This window comes from Panulirus ornatus, chromosome 31, assembly GCF_036320965.1.
Source record: "Panulirus ornatus isolate Po-2019 chromosome 31, ASM3632096v1, whole genome shotgun sequence".
Classification (NCBI taxonomy): Eukaryota; Metazoa; Arthropoda; class Malacostraca; order Decapoda; family Palinuridae; genus Panulirus; species Panulirus ornatus.
Window position 1 is genome coordinate 8,716,035 of NC_092254.1, and position 13,248 is coordinate 8,729,282.

Sequence of the window (13,248 nt, forward strand, 5' to 3'; positions counted from 1 at the left end):
AGACTATTACCAAAAATTCAGTGAAACATTGGCGCTTAGACGCTATAAAACCCACAGAGAAATATTCTTGGGGTTTTCACGATTTTAACGCCAACCTTGAGAAGAAAAAATATCATGCTTTACATTTTCGTGCTAATTGTAACTCCTTCACGAAAGAAATTCATATAATGCAAGGTTTTACCAGATATACTTTAGACCGATTTTCCTCTTGCAATTTTTTCATGATGATAGTGTTAGATCTCTTATATAACGCAAGCAGCATGAATCCTGTATGTATAAGTGATGAAAATAAGACCTTGTAGTTACTAAACCATCTGTGTCAAGAGCTGTATACTAGAATGCATTGTTGCACCCATTTTGAAGTATGCATATTGCAGAGTCACGATCAAATCATAAAACATAAACCTTGCGGGAATTTAATCGGCAGATCTGTTGCTGGTCTTCAAAACTGTGTGGTCATACGCTTCCCTCCCTTGAGTCGAACATATAAACTGTTATCTGGTAGATCTTATTGTGCTCTTTAGCATGCAGTGTCTGGCATTTGTCTCCTATATCAAACCTCTTTTGTGAGAACTGGGGCCGTTCTAAATACATGCTTGTGTACAGCACAGACAAAACACTGACCTGTGGACGAGTCATAAGGAAAACAGGAGCCCATGCGTGTGTGTGAGAGAGAGAGACCTGGTGATTATGACAAAGATCATAACCTCTATACGGCAGGACCAACAGAGTGTGTGCTGCTGCAGGAGAACCATCACACGTAAATCAAACCCCTAAATGTTCAGTGGTATGCAAATATGCAGCGCATAAGTAGTGGGGTAAATGAGCGGTTCAGTGTGTAGCAAATGAGGACGAAGCTGCCATTAGCTGCAAATGTGCTGGGACGCTCATTTTCCTCACCCTTTTGTGTGTTGTTTGTGTGTGTGTGTGTGTGTGTGTGTGTGTGTGTGTGTGTGTGTGTGTGTGTTTTGAGAGTTTTTACACTCGCGTTGCCCCTCTGTTAACCTTGTACAAGTGCGATGCCTTTATTCTTCTGTGTATATACACCCATCCAACTTTTTTTTTGATGTGTATATCATCACCATTCCCAGTTTCATTGCTTGCCTTGTTCCTTTCATCCACTATTGATACTGTAAAGTAACTTTGATTACGCTCTATGGACTCGTATTAATACGTCTTTGCTTTAGTTTCTCGGTTTGACCACAAGGAATTCAGTCTGTGCGTCCTTTAAAAATTGTACGCTGTCGATTTCTCTTCGCTGCGTTTCTGGTTTACAACTTTCATCCACCCGGGGTAAATTTCATGAGCCATGTTCTAGACCGACATCGGAGCTTGCCTGAGTCCCTCCGTAGGTTGATGTAGTCCTCGTCATTCTGCTCTTCTTTCGTGTTCTTAGCATCATCTGGAGACGTACTTCAGTACGAGTCCAGTTCTTCTGACAGGTCATTAACATGAATCGTTGAAGAGCCACGGTCCCAAAACGGAGCCTTGCGGTACACACACTGATCACCTCAAACCTCTTCGAGAAGGCTTCTCTGACATGCTTCCTCTGTTCCCTTCCACTAATTTCGCTGTCTATTGAAGGAGTCTCCCCCCATCCGCCTCTGTGTGTTTGTGTGTGTGTGTGGGGGTGTGGGCGTGAACGCCACCAAAAACACCAAAACCACAAGAAGAACAAAATTTGTGGAGCGGAAACAGTGTGCAGCCCAGACAGGAAATGGAGCTGGGTTCTTGTGTTAGGAGAAAAGGCTTGGCTCTGTAATATCTGAGAAAGCTTGGGTGGAACGCTGTACGGTACACCCAGGCGAAGGTAGGTGCTGACCTGGGTGTTGAAGACTGTGTGTTACACCCAGGCGAAGATAGGTGCTGACCTGGGTGTTGAGCACTGTTACACTCGGGTTAAGGTAGGCGTTGACCTGGGTTGTACGGCACACCACGGCAAACCCAGATGACTAACAGGATGCATGTAATACATTCAATAGTGTTACGTCAGTTTTTTTCTGATCGTGTGTTTTAATATTTCCACTTAGGAAGTGACTTGTTCAGTTCAGTCATTACCCTTCCATCTCTCTCTCTCTCTCTCTCTGGGATTAAGAGGATGAGAGGAAAAGGGAATTTAACAGTATGATTGATTAACTGTTAGAGGGTAAGTCGGTCACTCTCTGTGTTTTAAGACGGTAGACTGGTTGATAGGGAGATGGATGGCCTTGAAATTAAGATCTTAAGCCACAGGGAATGAAGGAATATGTGAATGACATGCATTAACTGAGAAAGTGTGGTTTGCCATGTATTTATGCATCATTGCCTATTTGTAACTACTTTTCTATGATAACTTATCTGTAATGTACAAGGAGAGAAATAGAGGTCTGCACTTGTGGAGCCCCATCTCATGAACTTGTGTGTGTGTGTGTGTGTGTGTGTGTGTGTATGTGTGTAGATATACATCAATGATTCTTCTATCTCTTTCACCTTCCTGACAGTCTCTCAACCGTAAATACGAGCACCCAGAGACTCACAGAACGATGCGATTGGGCTCATTATCGATCCTGAAACCGGAATATATATTGGCCGGTAATGATACGTGCACCGACCGTCTCCGGAGACACTGATGGATCGTCGCCTCTCGTGTACCACCGCCGCAGAGTCGCCCAGCCCTTTTGAGTGGTGTGTAACTCACCCCTCTCTCTCTCTCTCTCTCTCTCTCTCTCTCTCTCTCTCTCTCTCTCTCCATTTTCTGGACCGCTTTACATCCAGATTCTAAGCAAGAGATTGATAAGACACCTCGAACTTCAAGACATCTTAACGTTTACGGCTTACTTAAGCGAAGGGAACCGTGTAGATACATTAAGCGAACCAGCATTCTTTAACTGATGTGGTCGACTCTTTCTTGGTACTTAAGGGATGGGAAGTGAGGGGGAACTAAAACCACTCACCGTCTAGACGGCTTGTCACGTGCCACCCACAAGAGGCGTGTGTGCGCACTCCCGGCTGGGAAGCGCTGTTGATGCTGAATATCCCATTCACGCTGAGATAAGCTTTAATGACCCTTAGCACAAACAAAACAAGTTTATATAAGTTTAAACGTTATCATATTATTTTTGCGACGTAATTTATTCTCTCCTCAACCCGTCTTTTTTTTTTTTTTTTTTTTATTCATCTCATTTGCACTCTGCTTGCGAGTCACATTTTCTTTGTGTCTCAGGAGGAGTTTAATGATTTTTGATGTCGTGTGCCAGAGTTATGTCTTGATTGCTTTCATACTGGCACTGATTTGTGCTTAATTGTGATCCTGGTGACATTACTCAGGACATAAGAGAGGAGTGTGTCGGTATGTTCTTTATTAATTTCTCTATTCACGTTCACACACTGTCTACCCAGAGCCCAAGGACAACTGCCTCAGAAATAGTTCCTGTAGCTTCAGGGCTTCGCTGCTTCCAGTAACAGGGGAAGATGATGGACTCCTTTGGTGTCAGAAGTTCCCCAACGAGATTTCTTCTTCCTCTCGTCAACAGACGATGGTGCGGCCTCGCTGAATCTTCTCTTTTCATTTGCGGTGTAACTTCAAGCAGGCAGAGTCCGGTTTGAGATGGGGTGTCAAGGCATGAGTTGGCATCCGGAATGAAGTACAGGTTCAAGTGGAACGTACAAGATAGTGTGTGTCAATGTGGACATTTACACCGGCTTTGAAGTATATAAATAGAACATTTGCTGAAGTTATAGGTGTCAGTGGGACGTCCAGGATAGGTTCCAGTTGCAAGTGAGGGGTCCAGGATGGGTTCCAGTTGCAAGTGAAGGGTCCAGGATGGGTTCCAGTTGCAAGTGAAGGGTCGGGGATGGGTTCCAGTGCAAGTGGAGCCTCCAGGATGGGTTTTAGGTGTAAGTGGAACGTCTGTCAACGCCTCCAGTTCTAAATGGTGCGTCCAGGACGCGTTTCAGGTGGAGGTGGAACGTCCAGGATAGGTTTCCGGTGCAAATGTAGCGTCCACGATGAGTTTCAGGTGCAGGAATGCGTCCAGGACGCGTCTCAGTTGGAGGTGGAGCGTCCAGGATGGGTTGTGGGTGTCGCTGGGTACGTTCGGAATGGGTTCCAGGTGTTGGTGGGGTCGTCCCCGGGTTATGGGTGTGCGTGAGGCGGCGTCCATGAGGTGCCAGGTGGCGGAGCCATCACGAGACACCTGTTGAGCCCGGCCCCCTGCCATCACCGGGCCCAGTAGCTACACCTGCTACACACACACACACACACACACACACACACACACACACACACACACACACACACACACTACCATTTGTTCGTATGTATGATAGTTTTAAAAGCGTCCTTAGCCATTATATGACACGATTCTGGTAATATTTTATCATCGATTCTGATGTTACTTTTTTTTATCGATTCTGGCAATATTGTTCGTCGATTCTGACAAAAAAAGATTTCATTGATTCTCATGTTATATTTTGTTAATTTTGGTAATACTTTTCACAGGTTTTCGCTTGCATGTTCATATCTTTTTGGCATCTATATTTCGAGGTTTATGCCAATCACATACAAGAATTGAAATCTGGGAATGATTATTGATCATCAGCATGAATTATATATATATATATATATATATATATATATATATATATATATATATATATATATATATATATATATATATATATACGAGAATTTTAAGAAATTGAATGATGAATGAAGCAGTCAGAAGGACTTGGAAATTGTTTTTCACAGCGGTTCGATCTGCACGTTTTGCATTTTCAGTTGTGAAGGTGAACGAAGCAGCCGGTGAAGCCTTTTTCATAATGGTAATTTCTGTTGTGGACGTCTGGTTGAAGTTAATAATCATAGATTGATTCAATGATTGTATGAATTATTAAAGAATTATAGATCCTGAATAATATAATATATATATATATATATATATATATATATATATATATATATATATATATATATATATATATATTGCTTTGTAAACACTCTGAAGAATTTGAAATAAAACTCGCATCGAGAGAAAGTTATTTCAAGACAGCTTCGATGCCCACAGATGAATGTGCAGAAGTTTTGGGGGAGAATGCCAGGGGGCACCGAAACTGCCTTGAAATCGAACTTTCCTCCTGTCACTGTGGGTTTTATTTTAAAGTTAAGACATTCACCGCTACGGTGATTCTTTCCAAGCTGTGAGGAGAGAAATGTGAACTTCGAAATTCTCTATCATTTTCCACAAGGTGTTGCGGTGCAGTCACGGATATGTCGTAGTACATATGGCCATTTCTTTTGCGATTCGTGATCCTCTGCACCCATGATGGTGAGCGGGTGGATCACAAAATGACCACAGGGACGTCGCGCTGTTGATGATAACACATCATCGCCCCCTGATAACGTCCATACGCACCAGCGCTGACTCTCCTTGTGGTCAAGGGCCGCTCGATGTCATCCAGGTTCATACACGGTCATAAACATCAAACTGCACTCTTTGATATTGCTGTGTGTAAGCGCTTGCGACATGAGATTATAAAACTTCACTTTTCTTCCTCTCTTTCAAGTGCCTTTGCCTAACCATCACGGCGTTTGTTGGCTTGCATCAGCTACGGCTCGATACTCGGTTGATTGGTTGACATTAATGAACTATACCGTGTGAAGTCCACACGGTGCATCAATGTATCTCTTGACATGTTTCATCAGAATTCATACATCGTCCCACCTCAGGGGAGGTGGGACGATACCTTTATCACCACTGCTCTCAAGGAGACAGTCACACGCGCTCGTTTAAAAGTCGACCCTCAGAGTTGCTGATTACCCCGTGCTGATCGCCTGTGGTCTCCTCCTGTCGCTCACTGATTTCAAAAAGTGAGACAAGAAGGCCGTGCCTTAGTCCCGTTTTCTTTTGACTTTACCGTGGAGCTGAGGTTCAGTTGGTGGACCGCCGTGTGATGTATGTGTTGCCCGAGTATGCAGCAGTATTTCAAGCTCTGTGATAGTGTAGTAATCCAGTTCCTCTTGTCTCTTGATCCCTCGCTCCAACCTGGATTTCCTTTCCTCCCAGGCGTGCCCCGTCCTGCCCCCCTCCTCGGCCCCCCCCCCTCCCTTATTCTTTTCCCCATTTTTTAATAGCTCCATTAATTAACGAAGAAGCAGCGTGCACCTGCTTCATTTGTGTGATGGCTAAACCAACATAAAGGGGGATTTATATTCTTCGCAAAATGTTTCGCTGCGTCTCCGATGATGGCGGGGGGTCCTCCCTCACCAAAAAATGTCGGGAGGTGTATTATGAGGGAAATGTTTGGACAGAACCCCCGTTGTGATGGAGATAAATCGTTACTTAACCGTTATTAATGTTCGTGTACATTGAATGTTAGCATTGATCGAACGCGAAAGGGGGCTGTATAATTACTCATAATGTCCGTTAAATAAGTGTAACCAAGGCATAGTTAGCAGATTTTATGAAGGCATTTTCGCTCCTTTAATGCCCAGCCCATTCGTCTGTCTAGAATTGGTGGATGGCTTACAGGCAAGACGGTATGTTTAGACACAGTTTAATGATATGATTACATATGTATGTACACACTGGTGAATTTTGCTGCAGTCGGTAGCCTTTTTGTTGGACGTCTGGCTTTCGACGTTCAGTGCAATTGAGACGTGAGCATATTTACTTGCGATAATGTTGGTGCCCAGACCAATTAGTTAATGGTACGAGAGATGCATTCTGTTTTTTAAGCTTCTGTGTTCTTTTCGTATCTTAATGCATGGCACACTCTAGGTTTCTCCTAGCACTCCTTGTGTATGCATATGATGTATATTGCAGGTATAGTAATGGAGAAACATGGAGGGGTTGGTTGGTAGCGGGTAAGTTATCCTCTCATCCTCACAAGCACGACGGCACAACCCCTCATTTTGATGGCGTGACCTTTGACCTGACTCATAAGGGGTCAGGGTCGTACGCCGTAATTTTGGCCATGTGCATTTCTAGTAAAAGTTCCATTCAATTCCCCCATGTGATTGGCAGGAACTTCTTCAGTCGGACGTAATTATGCCTGTGAAAAAAAAAAAGGCCCCTTCCTTTGAGTCACGTGTTTGTAATGAGTCATGAACCATGCGGCAACGCAGGGCATCATTGAGTCACGTGTTTGTAATGAGTCATGAACCATGCCGCAACGCAGGGCATCACTCGCCTGTGCTCCAGAGAGCACAGTTGTTACGTTGCCTTTGTTGTACCTTGTGATGATGAAGCGCTGGCGGACATTCTGGCTCGACCTCCCCCACCTCACCATCCGGCGAGACAAGGGGTAGAACCATTACCATAGCTTGCCTCCTCCTCCTCCTCCTCCTCCTCTTCCTCCTGCTCCCCATCATCCACGTAACAACCATAGCTCCTACCCTCCCTATTTCCTCTCCCTCCAGTCACGTTTTCTGTGTCGTCCTCTATAGGGGTTGGTAACTAGACAGAAGGTCCCTCTCGCTCTACAGATGATGGACCTTTTGAAATGCACCATGAAGCTCAGCTTGGCGTGTCGCGTAGAATTTGGGGGAAAGGTGGGTACCGCTGTGAAGCAGAGATGGCGCGGATAGTCCTGGGCAACCGAAACCCACCCCCTCGCATCACCACATCTGTTACTGGGTGTTTCCACCGCTCCTCCGCCTCACCGAGCAAACATCGTATCACACACAAACACACACGCGCACACACACACACACACACACACACACACACAAGAAACACACACGCATGAAGACCTTACTGCCAAGTTTAGACATAAACGTACCGATTACGTCACGGGAGACTACGCCAGTTACTAGGGTACGCGTGAGGAGTCGCAGATAAGCTTGCTAAAGACCCATGTCTCGGGTGTAAAGCTTGTCCATACGGCCAGAGCGTCCCAAGTAGGCAACGAAAAGTGCACGGGGACGTCAGACTTTTATCTTGTGAAGTATCATAGCCAGGTAACGAGGAGCCCATCTATGGTAAAGACTGCACGCGGGGTTTAAAAAAAAAAAAAAGCACTACACACCCGGGGAAGGCGAACCTTAACTAACCCGACGCGGCGTTTTTTTTTTTCCCCTTTCTCTCTCTCTCTCTCACTGGTAAAAACTGAGACAATTTCCGGCGAATTTTCTGAAAGACCGAGTTGTGTTGAATAGGGTCAATTGTTGACACCGCACTTTTCAAAGTTGCTTAGCAAGCGTTTTGAGTGGTGTGAGTGTGGGGGTTTGTGGTCAAATACGAATGAACGAATAAGTACAAAAACCTATGGTACGAAGCAATTATTATTTTATGTAGGAAGGGTGTAGACGGGCCCGGGTCAAGCCGGGTCATACCGACTACGTCCCAGCATTTAACTATGGCGTAATAAAACAGTTAATGGCACCCCCTCGCAGCCCACCACCTTTCCTCGCCGACTTAACTTCTCATACTAATAAACATATCGCGCGTTTATATAACCAGGCGTCTCGGGCCTGCTAGGCTTTATTATGTTCCATAAAGCTGGTCAGGGCGAGATTCTGGCGGCCACCTTCCCATTTCCCCCTCCTCCCCCTCCCTCCCCAGTATCTAGTGCTGGCGTGGTCTTTGTATTCCCCGCACCCGCCCACCCATCTCGTAAAATATATGAAATTGGGGCCCTAATGTTGGCGTGGGCCGGCCCGCCTTAGACCTCGCTGCATATATGACTCCGTGATGTACAAGGACGCTTCCTCCACCTCTGCAAGAAGTCCTCTGCTGACTCTGGGAGATATTAACGTTGCTTCCTTGTGGTAGGATGTCTGGCCCTACCCGGGGCCGAACATCACTCTTCTCCACACCTCCTCTTCCCTCCCTCCTCACAACTTCTTGGCATGTTATGTCACTTTTCGTCTGCGGTGGAGCTACACTCCTCCAACCCCGCCTGCTTTTTGCCTCCTTTCTTTCTTTGGATGTTCCACTTGGCGGGCAACGTCTTGCCCTCCGAGGTTCACTCACATTATGTCTCCCGTCTGTCAATCCTTCCTCCCTTTTTCTTTCTTGAATCATTATCTAGTTTCCTGGTACCTTGATCTCTCTCTCTCGGTCTGGGATTGCACTTTACTTTCCGGCCACTGCCAACCATTCCGTCTCCCAGACCCTTCACAGAGTGTCTTCTAAAATCTTACCTCTCCTTTATGTAACTCCATCACCGTCGGCCTGTCATTCCCTGAACCCTCTTCTTACGTATACCTCACGTTGGTTCGGGGGGTCTTTTAACCCCACGGCTCATTCTCTGACCTTACCATACTTTATGTATACCTTACGATGGCTTCGGAGGTCTTCTACCCCAGCACCTGGGTCTGAGATCTTACCCTTGCCTTCCATACACCTTACGATGGCTTCGGAGGTCTTCTGCCCCAACACCTGGGTCCGAGATCTTACCCTTACCTTCCATACACCTTACAATGGCTTCGGAGGTCTTCTACCCCAGCACCTGGGTCTGAGATCTTACCCTTGCCTTCCATACACCTTACGATGGCTTCGGAGGTCTTCTGCCCCAACACCTGGGTCCGGGATCTTACCCTTACCTTCCATACACCTTACGATGGCTTCAGAGGTCTTCTACCTCAAGAGCTGGATCTGGGACCTTGCACTCACCTTGCATGTTACCTTGCAGTGGTTTTGAAGGTGTAGGACCATCCCTTACTATGACTGGGAGGTCTTTTACCCCCCCAAAAAAAACTAGGTCTTAAGATTTTGAATGTACCTTACGATAGTTCTTGTCTTTTGCTTGTGCATTATAAGGTGATATCCTTGAAGTAACGCCCCCACCCCCCCACCCGACCCCTTTGTCATTACTTCATCAGAATGGTTAAAATTTACAGGGACTGCAAAGGCGATAGTTGTCAAAGTGTTTCAAGTATATGCCGGTGGGGACTGACCTAGCCAGCGCTTCCTGGCCGGTGTGTGTGTGTGTGTGTGTGTGTGTGTGTGTCTGCCGGGTTCTATAATGAGACGAGAGGGCAAGGGGCCGTCCATAAAGGAGTCTGCATTTGATTACCTAGTCGGGTACGTTCCACGTCTGCCTGCCTGCCGGATATTATGGTACGGTCGTGGGCTACGGTTGAACCCTGATGGTTTAGGGTACAGCGGTTTGTGTTGCTGCAGTCCTCTCGTGGAGAGGCATTTTGTGTTCCCTCTTGGCTTTATGACTGTATAGTGTTAGTGTTGCTCTTGTACTGATTATGGTACGGCAGTTTGTGTTGCTGGATTATTTGTCGACTATGGATGGGATGGCTGTTTGTGATGCTGGAAAGTTGTCGCTTACGGTACGGTAGTTTGTGTTGCTGGAAACTTGTCTTTGTTGCTCTTCTCTGGATCTGCTCTATCAGTACTTTGTGTTTCTTTAAGTGTGTGTGTGTGTGTATATATATATATATATATATATATATATATATATATATATATATATATATATATATATATATATATATATATATATATACATACATACATACATATAATGTGGGGCTGCCTTCGTGAACTGTGCTCGCATTTTAGTGGTAGTAATCTTCCCTCGAGGCAAAGGTTAAAAGTGGAGTCTCCCTGGTCTTGGAAGAAGTTAATTCCGGGTAATGGCTCGTACCTTCCCAGATTTCCTTGTGAAGGCCAGGTTAAGACCACAGGTCAGCTTCGTCTTGGTAAAATGGACTAGGATTTTATGCAGCTTTAGTTAAACACTTGACAGGACGGTTCTCTAGTTTATATATATATATATATATATATATATATATATATATATATATATATATATATATATATATATATATATATATATATATATATATATATATATATATATATACAGTATACAGGTTTTTATTATTTCTGTATGTGTGAAATCAAAATTTTTTATGTTTTTTCTTAATGTTTAGAAAGAGGATTGGAAGAAGAAAAAAAATCGTAAATCAGACAAGGGTACGAATATATCAACTTAAGGAATACAGTATGATAGTAGCAGTTAGATTAAATAATTTTTAGTCATGTATTGATATCGTTAAGGAATTCTGTGAAAATTTATGAAACATTAGAAGCACTGGACAATATCATTTTAGTGTGCATATTTGATATGATACTATATGTACCGTCTATCATATATAGCAGCAGAGGGTTTTTGATTTCATTCGGTCCATTGTTACCTATGCGAGCAGTGCTCCTGATTTTTAGGTGAATGAGAACCCAGGAGATTTGGAACAGCTGTTTAGAATAATGATTTCAGCACCTACACTACACCTCCAGCTTTTAAGAAGTACATTATGTTCATTATGTAGGATTACTTAGGATAACGAACGATTTTTCATTATCATTGCACGGTTGTATTGCTGTGTGTTGAAAACTGCTTGAAGGAAATGGATGAGATGCATGAGATTTAGATAGAATTCGCTTCCTTTACATTTTTACATTTAACCTGTTTACTGGCTCCCCTTTCAGGAGATGTTCCACGGTGCTATCGTGAACGAATATGGGGGTCAGTAGGGGAGGGGAAAAGTGAGTTGATGTAGAGCGGAGAATCATCGGTGCAAAAGCGAATGGGGGATGAGGCTGGAGGAAGATCATCCATGGAAAGAAGAGAGAGAAAGAGGGTAGGCGACAGGACAGAACCTTCAGGGACACCACTATTGACAGGTTGAAGAAGGCAGGTCTCTCCTCCATCGGTGTCTTCCACGATGGAACGACTGGAGAGGAAGCTGCTCATTAGGGAACAGAGAGAGAGATCAGAGAAGACAAAGTCGACAGGAACTCTTATGAGTAGTGATTAGTCTTGTTTAGAAAGTATCGTGAACTTTTCTGTTATTTCATTCAGTGGGGCCTTTGGATATCTTTTGCTAAAAGTTTCCTCATCAAGAAATCTGAAAATCTGTGTCAGATTTTTATATCTGTGGGACATTGAACCTGGGTTGTCGTAGAAATGACTTGGCGAAAATGTTGAATCCCTCTAAGACACGTTAGGATCGAGAATGAGGTTTTCTTTTGTTCTGTGTTGCAGTTAGAACGGTAAAACGCTTACTACTTTGCTACATTGGAAAGTTTGAGAACCACACCTGATTTTCTACCCACACCTGTACTTATAGAGAGTCTCGAGTGAGACGTACTTCGTTATCATTGTTAACTTTTCTGGGGTATTTACGGTCTCTTTATCATATTTGATATGTAAATAATTATTAAAGTTAATTAAGTGATTTGTTAATTTTCACCTTGAGCATGCACAAGGGGTCTTTCATAGTTGTTTCATTTGGTGCCAGCTTAGCAAATACGATTCTCTTTTTGTTGATTTCCTTCTTGTATTTAGATTCTGGCGTGTCAGCTGATCCTTTGTGCCGTGCCTAATCCGTCCTCTTGTTTACGTTTGGTAGCGTCGTCCGCCGATGCTCTTGTTGGAGGTGCCCTTGTGGACTGGTCAGCGCTTCTCATCACCAGGCACACGTGTGTGTTGTGTGTGTGTGTGTGTGTGTGGGGGGTGGGGGGGGGGTAGTTGAGTATGAACGTGCCTCGCCACAACATAATACACGGTCGAGATCCATGTGTCATCACGCCCTCCCGGAGGCCATCTTTCGGCCCCACTCCTCCATTTCTCGTCCTATTATGAATATTATTATGATGCGGCCACACTCTGTTTTTCTTTCCCCCCGCGAACGGATCCCGGTGATTTTCTTGGAATTTGATGGAAAAGCTCCTCAGGGTGTGCCTGTTATATCTCAAGATGAGAGGTGTAAGTGGGACTATTTTTTTTTTCTTTTTAATAGGTGTGTTTATACATTACCTCGTTTCTTCCCCCCTTTTTTTTTCTTTCTTATATCTTGGGCAGTGGGACTCCAGCCTCAGTGGACCCTTCTCGTCGACTGGTGGCGCGTGTGTTTTCTTACTTTAGAACAGCTTTTTTTTTTTCTTCTTCTTCTTCTTCTTTATGTTTTGAATTATGTTTATCGTCATACGAATGTGACGGGACAGTGTCCGTCTGCTGCGGCGAATCCCAAGTACTCAGCAGTATTTTCGTACCCCAGGAGATAATAATACTTCTTTTTATCCATGATGCACATATTATGAGGTATTATATTACATTGTGATGTATGAATTGTGTGTGTGTGTGTGTGTGTGTGTGTGTGTGTGTGTGTATTAGTTTGCGAGTTGGTATGTTTCTTTGTGCGTGTGTCGCTTTCTTTGCCAAACCTCTGTTGATGTATATATCGTGACCAGATTTAGCGCATTCGCCCCAGACGGTTAAGGAGGTTGGCTGTTGGAGATATTTTGA

The 13,248-nt window shown here is 44.3% G+C and overlaps 1 protein-coding gene across 1 annotated transcript in view; it reads left to right on the forward strand.

Annotated features, from left to right (window-relative positions):
- The window catches only part of LOC139758804 (uncharacterized), a 1,625,355-nt gene that overhangs the window by 329,758 nt on the left and 1,282,349 nt on the right, over positions 1 to 13,248 (forward strand). The window lies entirely within an intron of this gene.